We start from the raw sequence: 19,204 nt of genomic DNA on the forward strand, positions 1-19,204 counted from the left end.
CCAGGAATATAATACAGATTTGTGATATACACTTGGGAATTGCTGATCCATAAACGAATTAACAGGTTTTATTCATATGGGTGTGTTCCATCTTCATTTATATTTCAATTCAGAAGAGAGTACAGATTCAGAGATTACTGAATGAATTTTTGCTAGTATGAATTTATTTCTGCTGAAGTATTTCAGAGTGACATAAAATAGGAATTAAGACACACATGGGTGTGAGACAAAAAGTAGAATCTGCCTCACCTTTTTTTTCATGTAAGTACTTTGAATCAAGTTGATAGATGCCTCGTGAATAGAAAATACGTTTGTGGCTATTTGTTGTAAAAGATCACTGACTTCTGCAGGACTGCTGCAAAGGATTGAATTTGTTACTGGCATATTATGACCAAATTTGCATTAGTTTATATTTTTCCTAGACTATCTTTCTTCCTTCTTTAGAATAGTACTTTTCTGGAATAGAGAAGAATTTTTTTTAACTTTAAATTCTGGGGTACATGTGCAGAATGTGCAGTTTTGTTGCACAGGTATACACGTGCCATGGTGGTTTGCTGCACCCATCAACCCATCACCTGCATTAGGTATTTCTCCTAATGCTGTCTCTCTGCTAGTCCCCCACCCCCCGACAGGCCCCAGTGTGTGATGTTCCCCTCCCTGTGTCCATGTATTCTCATTTTTCAACTCCCACTTGTGAGTGAAAACATGTGGTGTTTGGTTTTCTGTTCTTGTGACAGTTTGCTGAGAATAATCCATGCTTTCTCCATGTCCCTGCAAAAGACATGATCTCATCCTTTTTTATGGCTGCATAGTATTCCATAGTGTATATGTGCCACATTTTCTTTATACAGCCTATCATTAATGGACATTTGGGTTGGTTCCAAGTCTTTGCTATTGTGAATAGTGCTGCAATAAACATACGTGTTCATGTGTCTTTATAGTAGAATGATTTATAATCCTTTGGGTATATACCCAGTAATGGGATTGCTGGATCAAATGGTATTTCTAGTTCTAGATCCTTGAGGAATCACCACACCATCTTCCACAATGGCTGAACTAGTTTACACCCCCATCAACAGCGTAAAATCATTCCTATTTCTTCACATCCTCTCCAGCATCTGTTGTTTCCTGACTTTTTAATGATCACTGTTCTAAATGGCATCAGATGGTATCTCATTGTGGTTTTAATTTGCACTTCTCTAATGAGCAGTGATGATGAGCATTTTTTCGTATGTTTGTTGGCTGCATAAATATCTTCTTTTGAGAAAGGTCTATTCATATACTTTGCCCATTTTTTCATGATGTTGTTTTTTTTCTTGTAAATGTGTTTAAGTTCTTTGTAGATTCTGGATATTAGCCCTTTGTCAGATAGATCGATTGCAAAAATTTTCTCCCATTCTGTAGTTTGCCTGTTCACTCTGATGATAGTTTCTTCTGCTGTGCAGTAGCTGTTTAGTTTAATTAGGTCCCATTTGTCATTTTGGCTTTTGTTGCCATGGCTTTTGGTGTTTCAGAAGTCTTTGCCCATGCCTATGTCCTGAATGGTATTGCCCAGGTTTTCTTCTAGGATTTTTATGGTCTTAAGTCTTACATTTAAGTCTTTAATCCATCGTGAGTTGATTTTTGTATAAGGTGTAAGGAAGTGGTCCAGTTTCAGTTTTCTGCATATGGCTGGCCAGTTTTCCCAACACCATTTATTAAATAGGGAATCTTTTCCTAACACAATAGCATTACAACCGTATACACTTTATTGTACAGATTACATATTCTATCCTTATATGGATGACATTGTCGATTGCTGTCTCTCCTGCCTCCACTTGTTACTTCAAATATTTTGTCTTCACAGGTTTTAAGTATCAATTCTAGTTTGATGCCTTATTCATATGTTATTAATTGTATAGCCAGCTCATATTATAGTAATTATAGTAATTAATTGTATAGGCCAGATCTGAGTGTTAAGGCACTCGGTTTATGAGTAACTTGACCAAATAAAAGTATTTCCAAGATTGTATTATCTTCATTTATTTTCTTAGTAGTTCCATAGTTAAAATTTATGCCAATTCATTTACCATAGACATATCCTAAATGAATAATTTAAAATGTATACGAAGCTATGTGAATGGATACATTCGTGTATGATATCACCTGTTTATATAAGCATATATTATATTAATAAACTAAAACTAACTTAAACGTCCAATAATTCCTGAAGCATTGAGTAGTAAAGATCCATTCAAATTATGACATTTTATATATATATATATATATATATAGGCATTTAAAAGATTATTGGTAAAAAGCACATAAAATATATGCATGGAATGTCCTAATTCTTCTGTATGTTTTAACAAATTCAGATGTGTGTTATTTTGTGTCCATGAACACATGTATACATACATATATATGCAGAACACAATATGTGGAAAATGGGAAACAAAGCAAAAGTATTTTCAAACAACAAATTACAAAAAATAAAATACACAACTCAAATACTTTAAAATTTTAATATGAATTAATAATTAGCTTTAAAAGGTCAAAAAATATTTTTCCCAAATAATTAATTTTGTTCTTTTTAAAAAGTGAAAGCAAGTTTAATAGAGAAGTAAGGAAACAAAAGAATGACTACTACACAGACACAGCAGCCCAAATAATTTTCAACAATTAAACATTGCTCTTCAAAGCAGTAGTGGAAATTTATTATTATGCCAAAATAGTAGAGAGTGAGAGGCATGCATAGATGAAGACAGAAAGAGAAGAAGGAAGGTGAGGAAAAATGGGGGAGAGAGAAAAGTAGAAGCAGAAACAGAGTGGCAGAGAAATAAAAAAACATTACTAGGAAAAAAGAAAATATGTGATCTATTTTCCCTCCCAGAAAACACATTATGAGAAAAGTAGTTGAGTGTACTGATGTGGGTTCTTACCTGGCAACTTTAATGGAGCCTAATACATACTTTTTGTTTCTTTGCAAAAAATTTTTTATAATTGACATGTAAAATTTACTTGTTTATGGGGTACAGTGTGATGTTCCGATGCATGTATACATTATTGTATAATGATCAAATTAGGGTAGCTGGCATGTCCATCACCACAAACCTTTATCATTTACTTGTGATGGTAACTTTCAAGATCCTCTTTTCTGGCCATCTTGAAACATATAATACATTGTTATTAGCTATAGTCACCCTACTATGTAATAGTATGTAAAGTGTGTAATAGAATACCAGAACTTGGAGTCTGTATTATCCTAAGGAAACTGCAGGAGGCAGCAAAGTCCTTTCTGTGGCTGGGACACATAAGAAAATTCATATAAATAAAGAGTCCATTGAGTGGTACTTCTGAGATTTCCCAATGCAGAACATCCCATTTGTTTCCAGCCTCAGTCCATTCAAAATAAGATAGGAAGATCACTAACCTTTATGCTGAGAGTCATTCTGCAGAACCCATCCAGTTTCTTCATGGGCCTGGCTGATGAATTTAAAGGACATAGAAGAGGAATCTCAATCTCTACATCCTTTAGCTTATTCATGGTGACAGTAATCTCTACCATCCACCCACAGGAAGAAATATTAGTTTTAGCTTACTATTTTGGCTAGGGGAGGAGGCAAGCAGTGTCAGAGATGGTGGCTATCATGGAATAATCAACTTTAGTGACCAAAAATACTAACATTATGGTCAGAGGTCTGACCAGATGCAATGGGAGGAAACATAGATGCCCCTCTGGATGGGGTGCCAACGGGCAGTCTCTGGATGGGAGGAATGTACATCAAATTGTAAGGAGATCACATAGCATAGGAGATACTGGTTTGGCCATCATAGAAGACATGTACAATCTGCTACAGTAAAAAAACTGAAGAGACCAGGCAAGCACTCTGTAGAGATTTTGCTTAATTTTTCCTTAGAGCAGTAAATACCATTCACATTTTTAAGACAAAATTTGGAAGGAAGAGGCCAAATTTGAGGAGTCACGAGAATTCAGCATTATCATTTCAAAGGGTGCTACAAGAGATTGTCATGGTGAGGGTTGATGGTAGCTTTGGTCTAGGGGAATAATAGAAATGAAACTCATTGGATTAGACATATATTTAGGAAATAAAACAAAATTTATTAACAGGTTGGATAGAGTTGGTACAGAGGACTTAGATATTGTTGATAACCCCTAAGTTTCTGGCAGTACAGAAAAATGAGTGGTGCTGTTATTTAGATGAGGAGTATGTTTAGATGAGAATTCCTAAGTTTTATTTGCAGATTTATAAGTCTGAGGTGTCTTGTAAAACTCCACCAGAGGACTAGGTATATTATATTAGTAGAAAGGGTAAGTCTAGAGATTTAAATAGTTTAAGCAGCTGAGAGTATTTGAAACTTTGGTAAAATTATATCTCTTGGGAGAGATTACAAAATGAAAAGAAGAGGTCTTCTAGGGTAGAACCTTGACTTTTTTATATTATGTAGTTATCTGTAGATTACTACAAATCTACAAGGAGGCTGATAATGAGAGTGTAAGCAGGCAGAAAGGTTTTGTTTATTTTCCCACAGAAGCCTCCTGACTCATATTAATGTTAAGATTATATTAACTATAATGTAACTACTTAAATGAACAATATAATTTAGGAAACTTTCTCTGTAATACAAATATTTTGCAATAGGTAAATGTATGCTTGTAGATAGTATAATAGGAAGGTAACATTAAAAAGATAAGTTTTGAACTTTTTTATTAAAAAGATAAGTATGAACTATGAACTTTGGACTGTTTTTTCACAAATTAAACTATGATGATAACTCTTCTGAAAGGCACTGAGATTTTGTTTTTATTGGGACAAAATTATGTTCTTGTTCAATATTATAATAAGACATTATTAATGGTGTAGGTTTGCTCAGTTCTCTAAATTTTGTTTCAGACTTTTGCCTGACTGTACGTCATCGTTTCATGAACTACAATTACTGAGATCTCTTTATAACCAGGCAATCAACATCAAATGAAGAGTAAAATGCAATTTTTAAATGACTATGACTAGTTCCACAACCTCATGGGTAGTTTAAATGGATATTTTAAATTATGCCTTAAAGAAATATAAATTATTATTAATTTAAAGCTATACTAGATGAATAAATGTTTAAAAGATAGAGACATATAAAGGAGAACCATCTACCTGAGAGATGAGAGAGAAACACACATACACACACAGGGGGCAAAGGAAGAGAAACAGAGAAAACACTAGAAATGGATTCACATTTTTGTTAATTTGGTGCAGAGATATTTTGTGTGGTTGTCAATACGAAAATGAAATAGTTGAGATCTTAAATTATTGTCAGCATATTTTAGAGTTTGTAAGAATGAATAATACTTATTAATTCTAATATGTTTGTGAATGCTGTTGTGGAAAGGAAACAAAACTGGGAGTCAACAGGCTTATTTTCTGCTCCTGATTGAGTCATTGATTTTATTTATTGCCAATAATTGTTTTATGGATACCAGATCCATAGAGCAACAACCTAAAAAGAGCTTACCAATCATTTCAGGATTTAAAATTTGTCTAGCTTACTTTTTTCCATCATTATCTCATATTCTAAGCTAGGGTTATTGTGAAATTTTGATTGCTTGAACATTTGTAACGTATTGCAAGATTTTATGCTTTCCTGATAAACACTGTCCTTTATGAGAGTAAGGACTTTCTTTATCCTGATTAACATTCTTTAGCCACAACCTAACAAACTTATCACATAAATGGCACTGCACAGTTATAAAAGATTTGATGAGTATTTATGACTTTTTACATTCTCACATCTGGAACTTTGAAAAATCCTGCAATGCTTTTCTTGTATCATCTTCCTTTCCTCTGGCCACTTCCCTCCCTTTTTCATCTGCTTAATTAATGTGTATTCATTTTTCACAATTAGTTTTTATTTATTTATAATAATATATTTCTGGAACTTTAACATTAACATGTTCAACTTTGTTGTGATGTTGCCAAGTTGTTCACACCTTATTACTTTAATTTTTCCTTTTATATAAATTTCCAAATCTTTCTCTCTCGAATTATTATTTGGAGTGACTCTTCTACCTATGCTTTTGTCAAAATCTGGCTCCTGAATGATTAGTAACAAAACTTATTGATAAGATCAAGCCAAATGAACAATATCTCACAAAACTTTGTCAGTGTCTCAGAAAAGAAAAGGTAAAGTCAGATTTATTAAAAATTGTAAATTTGATTTCTAGAAGGCCTTTCAATAAACGGTCTTGATTAGACTAGAGGAAGCAGTAATGTGAGGCTTTTGAGGCAGAGATACAAATGTGTAAGATTCAGTGTCTTTTTTAATTCTCTGAGCCTTGGCTTTGTATATTTGTAATTATCAGAATTTAAGGTTGCAAGGGTTGAGTATCAGATAAAACTAGTTTAGAGAAAATAATATTTTTTACTATTATAACTAAAACTCCAGGGTGAGAGATGGTTTAAAGTACAACTGATTCCATCTTTCCATAGTACTGCCCAGCTCTAACCTCTTTGTTATTGTTTTTCTCACTGCCTTCTTCTGTGTCGCCTGCTATTCTGGACAGATCTCTTACTATTAATAACTATGGTAGTTCCAGCTTAGTATTCTTTCTGTTTCTGGCACAAAGAAAAAGTGAACGTTCCTTTCATTTTGAGGTCAAAACCATCTAAAAAGTGTGCCTTATTGGCTTCTTTTGGTTTATACTTCTGAACTAATCGCTGACAAGAGGATAGAATCTTCTAATAGGCCAGGTATAGTTTACGTGTTTATTCCTGATATTGAAGAAATAAGTGTGTTTACTTTTGCACCATGTAGACAGAAAACTGAAGGAGTCATGTCCCTCAACAAAGTAAGATGTTGTTTCCAAAATAAAAGAAGTGGACACCCTGTATGCAAAAACAATTTCCAGTTGTAACAATGAAAACCAACAATCAATTAGTTTCTTTTTGGGTGCTTACACAATAATCTCTACTTCTACTATCACATTATATTTTAATTGCCTCACTAAGAGCTAAATGACCCAAACTAAACTTGCTCATTATTGTTATCCAAGCATTTATCCAAGTGGCTAGAGTATAGAATCTATAATTATGTGCTTACTAAATGAGTGAATAATTAGATTGAGCAAATAATTGTAACTCTTTTGAAATTACAATTTTCTTTTAAATATTAATAATAGTGACAAATTAATTTGCGTAATTGCATTACTAGTTTAAATTTGTGTAATTATTATAATCAATATAATAATACTCAACTAATAAGTTTGTTGTAGGACTTTCATAAATTATAATAATACCTTTAATTTCTTAAATGTCCTTGACCAATAGTAAGCACTAAATAAATATTAAGGGTTACCAATAGTCATTGCCAAACAGATGAAGTTAGACTGGGAGACCTATGGAACACTAGCATTTTACAGAGTTTCAAATTTGTATGAATCCATATTAGCAGTTTGGTAAGTGATAGGTAAATGTTTTCAAATGTCTGGAGTTTTGCTTTTAATAAAATTACTTTCTAATGTTGTTTTATAGCATTTCTCCAAAGGAAATTAAATAATATTTTCCTCTAAATCCATGCAGGATAAATGATTTGGAGTCATTAGAATATAGTATTATGCACAAACAACTAGACAGGAATTCTATTACAGATGATTTGTCAACCATAAATTCAGCACCCACAAGATGGATAACTCCAATGTACCACATGAATTATGTGAGTTACAGCTGCAGCTCTGATAAAAACTAAAATGCTCTTGATGAACAGCTGATGTTTTCTTAAGATTCTAGACAAGGGATACCAGTTAAGTTTTTTATTGCCATAGCATGTGGCATAGAAAGGACTGATTACCTTGAAGAAACGTTGTATTAAAAAACATTTATAGTCTGCTGTATTAACTTTACATTTAAGGGTCTTTCCATGTTTACATTTAGAGCAACTGCACTGTTATCTGATGTGTATCTTATGTGCCTATAACTCAAAATGAACAACAGTAAAATTGTTCAGGCTATTAGACAATGATAGGATAATGTGTTTTACATGGAACTATAAAAAGATAGAATTAAAATGCTGAGATATTGAGGTTCAAAATTGTCAATATTCAGTAGATGAGTAAGAAAAGTTTGTGTATTTACTCTTGATTACAGATATTTCTTATTTAAAAGGTAATTTTAAGTACCACTGTTGTACAATTCTCACAGAAATAAGGCCTTCAAGTTCTCTTATTACATCTGAGTTCTGACATATGAGAACTGAAAAATAAGCTAGTACTTATTAAAATTATTTTTTAAATTCATAGTACTTTAGTTTAAATATATGCTTTATGCTAATATTAATGTGCCTACCTTGAGAAGACAAGAATTATTTCATTGTATATAACTTTGCAGCGCAAGGAATCTCAGATTTATTTTTTATGTGGTGTTATCTTATTCCTTGCTGTTTCTAAAAGGATTTAATTGTTTGTTTGGAGGGCTTGTATTAATTTTTACATAGAGTTAGCTCTGCATGTAAATCTTCTGCTAAGTATACTTTCATCTGTATAATTTACTTTGGTTTATAATTGTGATGCAGAATATTCTTCCTTACTGCACATAAATTTGAAGTCTGTAATGAGATAATAAATGACCATCCACATATTTAGTTCATGATGATAAAACCCTTTTATTTGATTCAGAGAATCAAATAAAAGTATTTTCCTCAGAATATAGTCTGGTAAAAGGTTATCAATTTTTACTGAAGTAAATCTTATGAATAATATAAAACACTTTAATTTTTTTATTATAACTTAGGTTCTGAGATACATGTGCAGAATGTGCAGGTTTGTTACATAGGTATACATGTGTCATGGTGGTTTGCTGTACCCATCAACCTGTCATCTACATTAGGTATTTCTGCTAATGGTATCCCTCCCCAAGCCCCCGACCCTCTGACAGGTCATGGTGTGTGATGTCCCCCTCCCTGTGTCCACGTGTTCTCCTTGTTCAGCTCCCACTTATGAGTGAGAACATGTGGTGTTTGGTTTTCTGTTCTTGAAAACACTTTAAAATTTTAAGTAACAATAAATCAATTAAAACGGTAAACTTAAATATAATTAAATATTTTCATATCACACTTTAATATTTTTTCTCTATTCTTAATTAGTGATGTTTTGTAAAGCTGAAGTGCAAATATAGATTTTGTTAACCATACATGCTGAATATATTTACATTTATTATTCATTTGAACATCGTATATATGTGGTGACACATAGTTATAAATCACCGACACTATCTAACAATCTTAAATATTAGACATAGACAAATAGAAAAAGAAATGCTATATTATCTTTAGAAATGTATTACCCAAACAAGAAAACAAAAAATAAAATAGAGAATGAAGACTATTATACTTAGTGCACGATTTAAAAATAGAGGTATAAAAATAGCAGTATTCAATTCAACATGAGAACATCAAGAGGAATACTTGATGAGTAACTGGTAAAATAAACAAAATTGCACTAGGTATGCAGTGAAACAGTGGTATACAGGAGCGTCTAAATTTAATATGCATCTGCCACACAAGAAGAATGCAGGGAAAAAAGTTAGATACAGATTTATCTGTACCATCTAACTCTAGATAGGGTAGTTAGGAATTCTGTTAATTGATAATTAAGTAGCTTTATTTTATTTATAAAGACGTTGCTCAGAGGTATCCAGAGCTGTTTTCCTTCCAAGCTATTATCAAACATACCTTCTAATTTAACATGTCTTCATAGCCTGCAACTCTTAGTGTACAACATAAACAGGGTGAAAAGAATACTGTTGGGTAAATATTGCACTCTAAGATGTAAAATTGCATAAACTCAGGCAAAGAAAAAAAGACTACTAAGAAAAGTTTATGTTGAGTATGGACTTGTAGAAGAGTGCTATCCTTTATATATTGCTCTTGGACTAGAATAAGGGTAGATAGTAGTAGTATATTTTCCAGTGACTACAAAAAACTAGGCAGTTCTAACTGAAGACCCTACTTTAGTTAGTGGTGCCACACAAGAGGACTGTGATGCTGGTCTTTGGATAAAAGCTCTTTGTGACCACTAATTTGTTGTCTAGCTTTATATCCTAGGAGGCAAATTGCACATGTGTAGGTAAACAGTAAGAGAGTCAATGACTTTCTCTTCAATCTGTTTATTGGCAGAATATTCTAAAACTATTGTTCTCCATTGGTGAAGAAAAGGGGAGCAGAGTGAGACTTGTGGAATTACAATGAGAAAATTAGAGTTTAAACAACAAAAAAGAGAAAATTCTAGAAATTTTGTAAAAAAAAAACTAACTGGATATTAAGTAGAGGATTGGGAAAATGTCTATATTTCACTTTCCTATATTCCCAATAAAATATAGTGAGAAAACAGAAACATGGGAAGGTGGAGGATAAAATGTACAAAATGACAGAAATAAAAAACCTTTTTAAAAATTCACAACAGTAAAATTAATATCTGCTTTGAGAAAAGCCAAGATGGCTAACTAGAGGCAGCCAGGAAGAGCTTCTCCCACTGAGAGACCAAACCATTAAGAAAACCAGCACACTTTGAGCAGATCTTGAAAAGAAAGGCATTGTGAGTGAACGGAGGAATGATGCAGACCTTGCGCTGAAGACGGAAGAAGGTGGGAATGATCCATCGAGTTGCCGAACTCAAGGACTCAGTCCTGACCCCCAGTGGTTCCTGAGGAAGGCGTGAGTTACACAGGCATGGAGTGACCCACTCTCATAACAGAACTTCAGAATCCAAGATGAAGGAGACACCAGGACCACCAAGGACATTTAACCTGGCAGAGAGAGCTCCTTGGAGCGTTGGCAGGGAGAGGACTTCAGCCTGCACAGAGTCCAGTGGATTTGGGGCATGAATGGCTACCGTGGAACATGGCCAGCAATACACATTCCACAAGGCTCACTATGTTTCTGTAGGTGGCTTTGACTTGTGTTGACTGTTAGATTTAGACAAAAAAGGGCTCTCTTGCCCCTGGGACAGGGCCAGCCTGTCCTGAGTGCCCCCATCTATCAGCCTCTCCCAGAGTCTCTGACTTGCCCCTCCCACTTGCAGTGCAGCTTCAGATGCTCAAACAGTATGCTTCCCAGTGGCTACTGTCATAGCTCCTGCGCCAGCAGACCCTGTCTAGCTAGAAGGGATCTGCAAAAGAGCTCCCGGTGGCACACACTTGCCCAGAGTCTCTGCTGGACACTTTGCCAACACGTGCACATGCACAGAACTCACCACACTACTGTGTGGTGGTCACATGCACGTGAATGTAGACCCTGTAGCCACTGCCCCAACAAAGTGTTTTTTGCTGGCACCCCCGATTGAAGTGTTTTTGCCAGCAGACTCCAGTCCCCTCCTCAGCCCCGTCAGCACAGCAAGTGTTTAACCTCAAGGGGGCAGAGAACTAAGCCGTGGACTTGGCTCCACCCCCTCAGAGATAGAGCATGCAGCTCAGAAGTGCTGAACTGAGCCCCAGGATTCTGAAATCTTCCAGAAATAATGTCACATGACTGAGCCACACTTATATCATAGTCAAACCTTCGAGAACATCAAAGAATATAAAGGCAGAAAGCCCAATCCAAGGACAGCAATAAGAAAGATTAAAGGACCATCCATCCACACGTATGAGACAGAACAGGTGCAAGAACTCTGACAACTCTAAAAGCCACTGTGTCTTCCTATTTCTAAGCAACCACACACTAGCTACCCAGAGTGGTTCAGACTGAAATTGTTGAAATAACAGACATAGAATTCAGCATCTGATGGCAATGAAGATCATCAAGATTCAGGTGAAAGTTGAAACCCACTCCAAGGAATTTAAAGAATCCAGTAAAATGATACAAGAGGTGAAAGATGAAATTGCCATTTTAAGAAAGAATCAAACTGATCTGATAGAGCTGAAAAACTCACTACAAGAATTTCATAATGTAATTGGAACTATGTATAGCAGAAAAGACTAAGCTGAGGAACGAATCTCAGAGCTTGAAGACTGGGTCTACAAATCACCTCAGTCAGACAAAAATAAAGAAAAAAAATTTGAAAATGAACAAAACCTCAGAGAAATATGGAATTGTGTGAGAAGACCAAACCTATGACACGTTGGCAAAAAATTTACAAAGTGAACAAAACCTCTGAAACACATGGAATTATGTGAGAAGACAAAAGCTGTGAATCATTGGGAAGGAAAGCGAGTTACTTGGAAAACATTTTTGATAATATTTTCTATGAGAATTTTCCCAACCTTGCTAAAGGGGTTGACATTCTAATTCAGGAAATTAAGAGAACCCCTGCAATATACTATGAAAGACTGCAATATACTATGAAAGGTAACCATCTTAAAGGCACATAGTCATCAGATTAATCAAGGTCGATGTGAAAGAAAATATATGAAATTGCATGTAAAGAAAAGGATCAGGTGACCTACAAAGGGAACCCCATCAAGATAAGAGCACAATTTTCAACAGAGAGAGAAAGAAAAATCTCTTACAAGCCAGAAGAGATTGGAGGATTATACTCAGTATTCTTTTTTTTTTTGTTATTATACTTTAAGTTTTAGGGTACATGTGCACAACGTGCAGTTTAGTTACATACGTATACATGCGCCATGTTGGTGTGTTGCACCCATTAACTCCTCATTTAACATTAGGTATATCTCCTAATGCTATCCCTCCCCCCGCCCCCACTCCACAACAGACCCCCCTGTGTGATGTTCCCCTTCCTGTGTCCAAGTGTTCTCATTGTTCAATTCCCACCTATGAGTGAGAACATGCGGTGTTTGGTTTTTTGTCCTTGCGATAGTTTACTGAGAATGATGGTTTCCAGTTTCATCCATGTCCATACAAAGGACATGAACTCATCATTTTTGTGGCTGCATAGTATTCCATGGTGTATATGTGCCACATTTTCTTAATCCAGTCTATCATTGTTGGACATTTGGCTTGCTTCCAAGTCTTTGCTATTGTGAATAGTGCCACAATAAACATATGTGTGCATGTGTCTTTATAGCAGCATGATTTATAATCCTTTGGGTATCTACCCAGTAATGGGATGGCTGGGTCAAATGGTATTTCTAGTTCTAGATCCCTGAGGAATCGCCACACTGACTTCCACAATGGTTGAACTAGTTTACAGTCCCACCAACAGTGTAAAAGTGTTCCTATTTCTCCACATCCTCTCCAGCACCTGTTGTTTCCTGACTTTTTAATGATCGCCATTCTTACTGGTGTGAGATGGTATCTCATTGTGGTTTCGATTTGCATTTCTCTGATGGCCAGTGATGATGAGCATTTTTTCATGTGTCTGTTGGCTGCATAAATGTCTTCTTTTGAGAAGTGTCTGTTCATATCCTTTGCCCACTTGTTGATAGGGTTGTTTGTTTTTTTCTTGAAAATTTGTTTGAGTTCATTGTAGATTCTGGAGGTTAGCCCTTTGTCAGATGAGTGGATTGCAGAAATGTTCTCCCATTCTGTAGGTTGCCTGTTCACTCCGATGGTAGTTTCTTTTGCTGTGCAGAAGCTCTTTAGTTTAATTAGATCCCATTTGTCAATTTTGGCTTTTGTTGCCGTTGCTTTTGGTGTTTTAGACATGAACTCCTTGCCCATGCCTATGTCCTGAATGGTATTGCCTAGTACTCTTAAAGAATAAATTAGACCAAATAATTTCATATACAGCTAAAGTAAGCTTTATTAAGTGAAAGAAAAATAAAATCCTTTTCAGACAAGGAAATATTAGGGACATTTGTTACCACCAGATCTGCCTTCCTAGAGGTCCTTAAGGGAGTACTAAACATGGAAACAAAATTCCATTACCACCCACCACAAAGACACGCTTAAGTACATAGACCATTGACACTATAAAGCAACTATACAATCAAGTCTACATAAGAACCAGCTAAGAGAATAACAGGATAAAATCTGCACATGTAATACTAACCTAAAAACCCAACATAACATTTATAGAGTGGCAATTTGGAGAAAGAAACAAGACCCAACTGTATACTGCATTCAAAAGACCCATCCCTCATGCAATGACACTTGTAGGCTAAAAGTAAAGGAATGGAGAAAAATGTATCAATGAAATGAAAAACAAAAAAGAGCAGGGGCTGCTATTCTTATTTCAGAGAAAACAGACTGTAAACCAAAAATGACAGTAAAAGACCAAGAAGGGTATTGCATAATAATAAAGGATTCCATTCAACAAGCAGACTTAACTATCCTAAATATATATATATCCAATACAAGAGAAACTAGATTAATAAAACAAGCTGTTAGAGACCTATGAAGAGACACAGGTAACCACACAAAAATAGTGGGAGACATCCACACCCCACTGACAGTATTAGCCAGATGTGATGCAGAAAATTAATCAAGATATTTGGGACCTAAATTGACACTTGACCAAATGGACCTACCATACTAACTGCAGAACTTGAGGAAAACAACAATAGAATATACGTTCTTATCATTGGCAAATGGCACATATTCCAAAATTGACCCCATCCTCATCATAAAGCAAAACTCAACAAATTTGAAAAACACAGAATCATGCCAACTATACTCTTGGACTACAGTGTAGTAAAAATATTAATAGAAGTCAATACCAAGCAGATCTCTCAAAACCATACAATTACATGGAAATAAAACAATCTGCTTATGAATGATTTTTGGGTAAAATCTGAAGAAAAAAATATCCCATTAAAAAGTGGGCAAAGGTCATGAACACACGCTTTTCCAAATAAGACATACATGTGGCCAACAATCATATGAAAAAAAGCTCAACATCACTTATTATTAGAGAAATGCAAATCAAAACCATGATGAGATATCATCTTACACCAGTCAGAATGATTGTTATTAAAAAGTCAAAAAATAACAGATACTAGCCAGGTTGTGGAGAAAAAAGAATGTTTATGTGCTGTTTGTGGGAATGTAAATTAGTTTAAACATTTTGAAAAACAGTGTGGCAATTCCTCAAAGGCCTAAAGACCATTCTATCTACCTATCTTAAGAGTATCTTTGAAAACGATATGATTCTACACCTAGAAAAAGCCATAGTATCTGCCCAAAAGCTTCTATATCTAATAAACAACTTCAGCAAATTTTCAGGATGCAAAATCAATGTAAAAATCAGTAGCGTCTATATACACCAATAATGTGGAAGCTGAGAGTCAAATGAAGAATGCAATGGCATTCACAATAGCCACTGAATAAACGAAATACCTACGAATACAGCTAACAAATGAGGTGAAGGATCTCTACAATGAAAATTACAAAACATTATTGAAATAAATCAGAGAGGACATATGCAAAGGGAAAAACGTCCCATGCTCATGGATTGGAAAGATCAATATCGTTAAAATGGCCATACTGCCCAAAGCAATTTACAGATTTAATGCTATTTCTATCAAACTAACAATGACATTTTTTACACAATTAGAAAAAAACTATTCTAAAATTCATTTGAAACCAAAAAGGAGCCTGAACAGCCAAAGCAATCCTAAGCAAAAAAGGACAAAATTGGTGGCGTCACACTACCTTTCTTTGAACTGTACCACCAGGCTCTAGGAAGCAAGACAGCATGGTTATGGTACAGAACAGACACATAGATGAAGGGAACCGGGTAAGGAATCCAGAGATAAAGGTGCACCCCTACAACCATCTGATCTCCAACAAAGTTGACAACAACAATCAACGTGGAAAGGACTCCCTATTCAATAAATGACGCTGGGAAAACTGGCTAGTCATATTCAGGAGATTGATGCCAGATTCCTTCCTTTCACTATATGCAAAAAAATAACTCAAGATGGAATTGAGACTTAAATGTAAACCCTAAAACTATAAAAATACTAGAAGAAAACCTAAGAAATACCATTCTGGACATAATCCCTGGCAGAGATTTCATGATGAAGATGTCAGAAGCAATTGAATCACAAACAAAAATGACAAAAGGCATCTATTTAAAGAGCTTCTGCACAGCAAAATAAACTATTAACAGAGTAAACAGACACCCTACAGAATGAATGAGAAAATATTTGTGAACTACGAATCTGACAAAGGTCTCATATCCAGAATCTTTAAGGAACTTAACAAGCAAAAAACCAACAACTACATTGAAAAATGGACAACGGACACGAACAGACGCTTTTCAAAAGAAAACATGCGTGCAGCCAACAAGCGCTTGAAAAACTGCTTAACATTACTAATCATTAGAGAAATGCAAATCAAAACCACATGAGATGCTATCTCACGCATGTCAGAATGGCTATTATTAAAAAGTCAAAAAATAATAGAAGCTGGCAAGGTTGTGGAGAAAAGGAAATTCTTATACACTGCTGGTGGGAATGTAAACTAGTGCAGCAACTGTGGAGATCCGTTTGGAGATTTCACAAAGAACTTAAAATTACCAACCGACCCAGCAACTGCATTTCTGGATATATATCCAAAGGAATATGTCATTCTACCATAAAGACATATAAATGCATATGTTTATTGCAGCAATATTCACAATAGCAAAGACATGGAATCAACCTAGGTGTCCATGAACAGTAGACTGACTAAAGAAAATGTTTTACATATACACCATGTAACACTACACAGTCATAAAAAAGAATGACATCATGTCCTTTGCAGCAACATGGATGCAGCTGGAGGCCATTATCCTAAGTGAACTAATGCTGGAAAGGGAAAACCAAATACTGAACATTCTCACTTCTAAGTGGGAGCTAAACATTGAGTACACACGGACACAGAGAAGGAAATAATAGACACTGAGACCTACTTGGGGGTAAAGGGTGGGAGGAGGGTCAGAATAGAGAAACTACCTGTTGAGTACAATGCTGATTACCTGGGTGATGAAATAATCTGCACACCAACCCCCCATGACACACAATTTACTCACGTAAGAAACTTGCACATGTACCCTACTAAACCTAAATTAAGAGTTGGAAGGGAAAAAATAGGGTTTAAAACCACCAAAATTTTCCCAAAGTGGCTGCACCATTTTGTAATGTATAGGGTTTCAACTTCTCCAGATTGCCATCACACTCTTTATATTATCTGTCTTTTCAACAGCCATCCTAATGAATACAAAGTTGTACCTCAGTGTGGTTTGACTTACATTTAAGTAATGATTAATGAAGTTGAGCACCTTTTTGTGTACCTTTTGTAAGTCTTTGGGAAAATGTCTACTCAAATATTGTTTTATCATTTTTAAATTGGGTTGTTTGTCTTTTTTGTTATGTTTTATGATTTTGTTATATATCCTGAATGTAGGTCTATTGTTAGATATTTTATTTGAAAATATTGTATTTCATTCTGTGAGTTAACTTTTCCATTTCTTAGTAGAGTTTTAAAGTTTTAGCAACATTTTGCTCCATAATCTATTTGCAGTTAATTTTTTTTGTATTCTGTGGATTGGGGATCCAAATTCATTCTTTTGCATGTGGATATTCAGTACAGCATTTGTGAAAAAGACTATTTCTTAACTTTTTTAAAAAAAGAGCTCACAAGTTTAAAGGGCAATTTAAGAGACATCCTGAAATGTCTCTTATGGAGTTAGAACTATGTCCATTGCTAAGCATACACCGACCTTACAAGTATACTTATTCTTGATCCTTATTAAAGATACCATAATTTGCAGCTAAATAAGAAAATGGATATGAAAATACGTTTTGCTAAAATGTCTTTGGAATGCAATATTGCCAAATAAGGCAATCACAAAATTTACTTTAATTATAACTATTCTAAAGTTTTTACTGCATATTTTTTCAGAAATTGCAGAAGCACCTTTGTAGACAAGCTTGCTGTCTTTTTTCCAAAACACCTTGCAATATGCATTGAATATCACACACAAGACTTTAGCATGAAAATATAAAATTAACATAGTGTTCATTTTTTAAAAATGTGCTTTGATAAAATGGTAAATGAAAACTGAATCACTAAAAATTGTTTAAATATTAAATTTAAAACATTTCTAAGATTTCAAAGAAAAATAAACAAAGTGGTAAACATATTAGTAGAAATAATGCAAGACTGTTAGGTATAAATTATTCAAATTTTGAAAGGAAGTTTTCTGAAAGAAAAAACAGAATATATTAAACAAAATTGATAATCACAGGAAAAATTGAAGAAAAACTTCCTATACCGGACAATTGTGACTTCAAGTCTAAACAAAATAATCTTTCATTTAGTCCCAAAGTGTATATGCACAATATGAAAGTGGAATTATAATGGTTTCAAAGTTTTTAACTACATCATCGAATTCTAGGAAATATTCAACAGTATCATCAGTATTTACAATATTTAGCATGAAAAGTGTAACATCTCGAGGATTCTATAACTAAATAAGTTATTGTGAGCAAATAAAGAAAACATAATGACAGCTGTAGAAGGTTTTAGAAAAGGCACTACTGATGAGTGTCTTTCCTCAAATAAAAGATTAAACCCTAATAACATTCTTCAGTAAACAAAATGATTAATCAGATCAAAACTAAGAATGGAAGTAACAGTGCCTGAGCAAATGTAGTGCAAGATGAGAACCCCTCTGTGCTTCTTTGTTGTAGCAGGGAGCAGAATGTTGAGATGATGTTCTGTGCAGATTATAATTGAAAGGTCTGTTGTTGATGCTATCATATGAATCAGAGGAGATAACTGAGGCTTCTGTGGGTTGTCAATGTTCTGCCACATAAGAGTAATATCCAGATATGTCTTCTGGGTCTCTATAACAAAGGCACATCTATAGAAGACTGTATACACACATATTGCAGAGACACAACAGTTTGATGATCCTATTCCAGCTTACCTTAAAAACCATCTACATCTGTACACTTTTTCCTCTGAGGTCAAAATTTAACTGTGGGACTGTATAGATGGCGTTCCCATAAAGACTTTCGTATTGTACGTAAGCAACATGTCTTTCTTGCTCTTACCTATAATAGGTATCTACATTTTTATGATAAATAAAGAAGCTCCAGATAGCTGTCAGCTAGTTCTCATGAAACTACCAAAATCATCAAGACAATAAAAACAAGCTAAGGAGTTTCCTTTACTTTAGATTACATAAACCAGGTAACACAAATGTATTACCTTTAGAAATGAGGACAATATGTTGCCACCGTACCAAACTTTTATTGTTTTTTTAAATTAAAACATTAAAATGTTCTTTATTGTTATCAAGATGATAATGATGAATATATAAGTACCAAGAATA

The sequence above is a fragment of the Hylobates moloch genome, unplaced genomic scaffold (assembly GCF_009828535.3).
Source record: "Hylobates moloch isolate HMO894 unplaced genomic scaffold, HMol_V3 SCAFFOLD_16, whole genome shotgun sequence".
NCBI lineage: Eukaryota > Metazoa > Chordata > Mammalia > Primates > Hylobatidae > Hylobates > Hylobates moloch.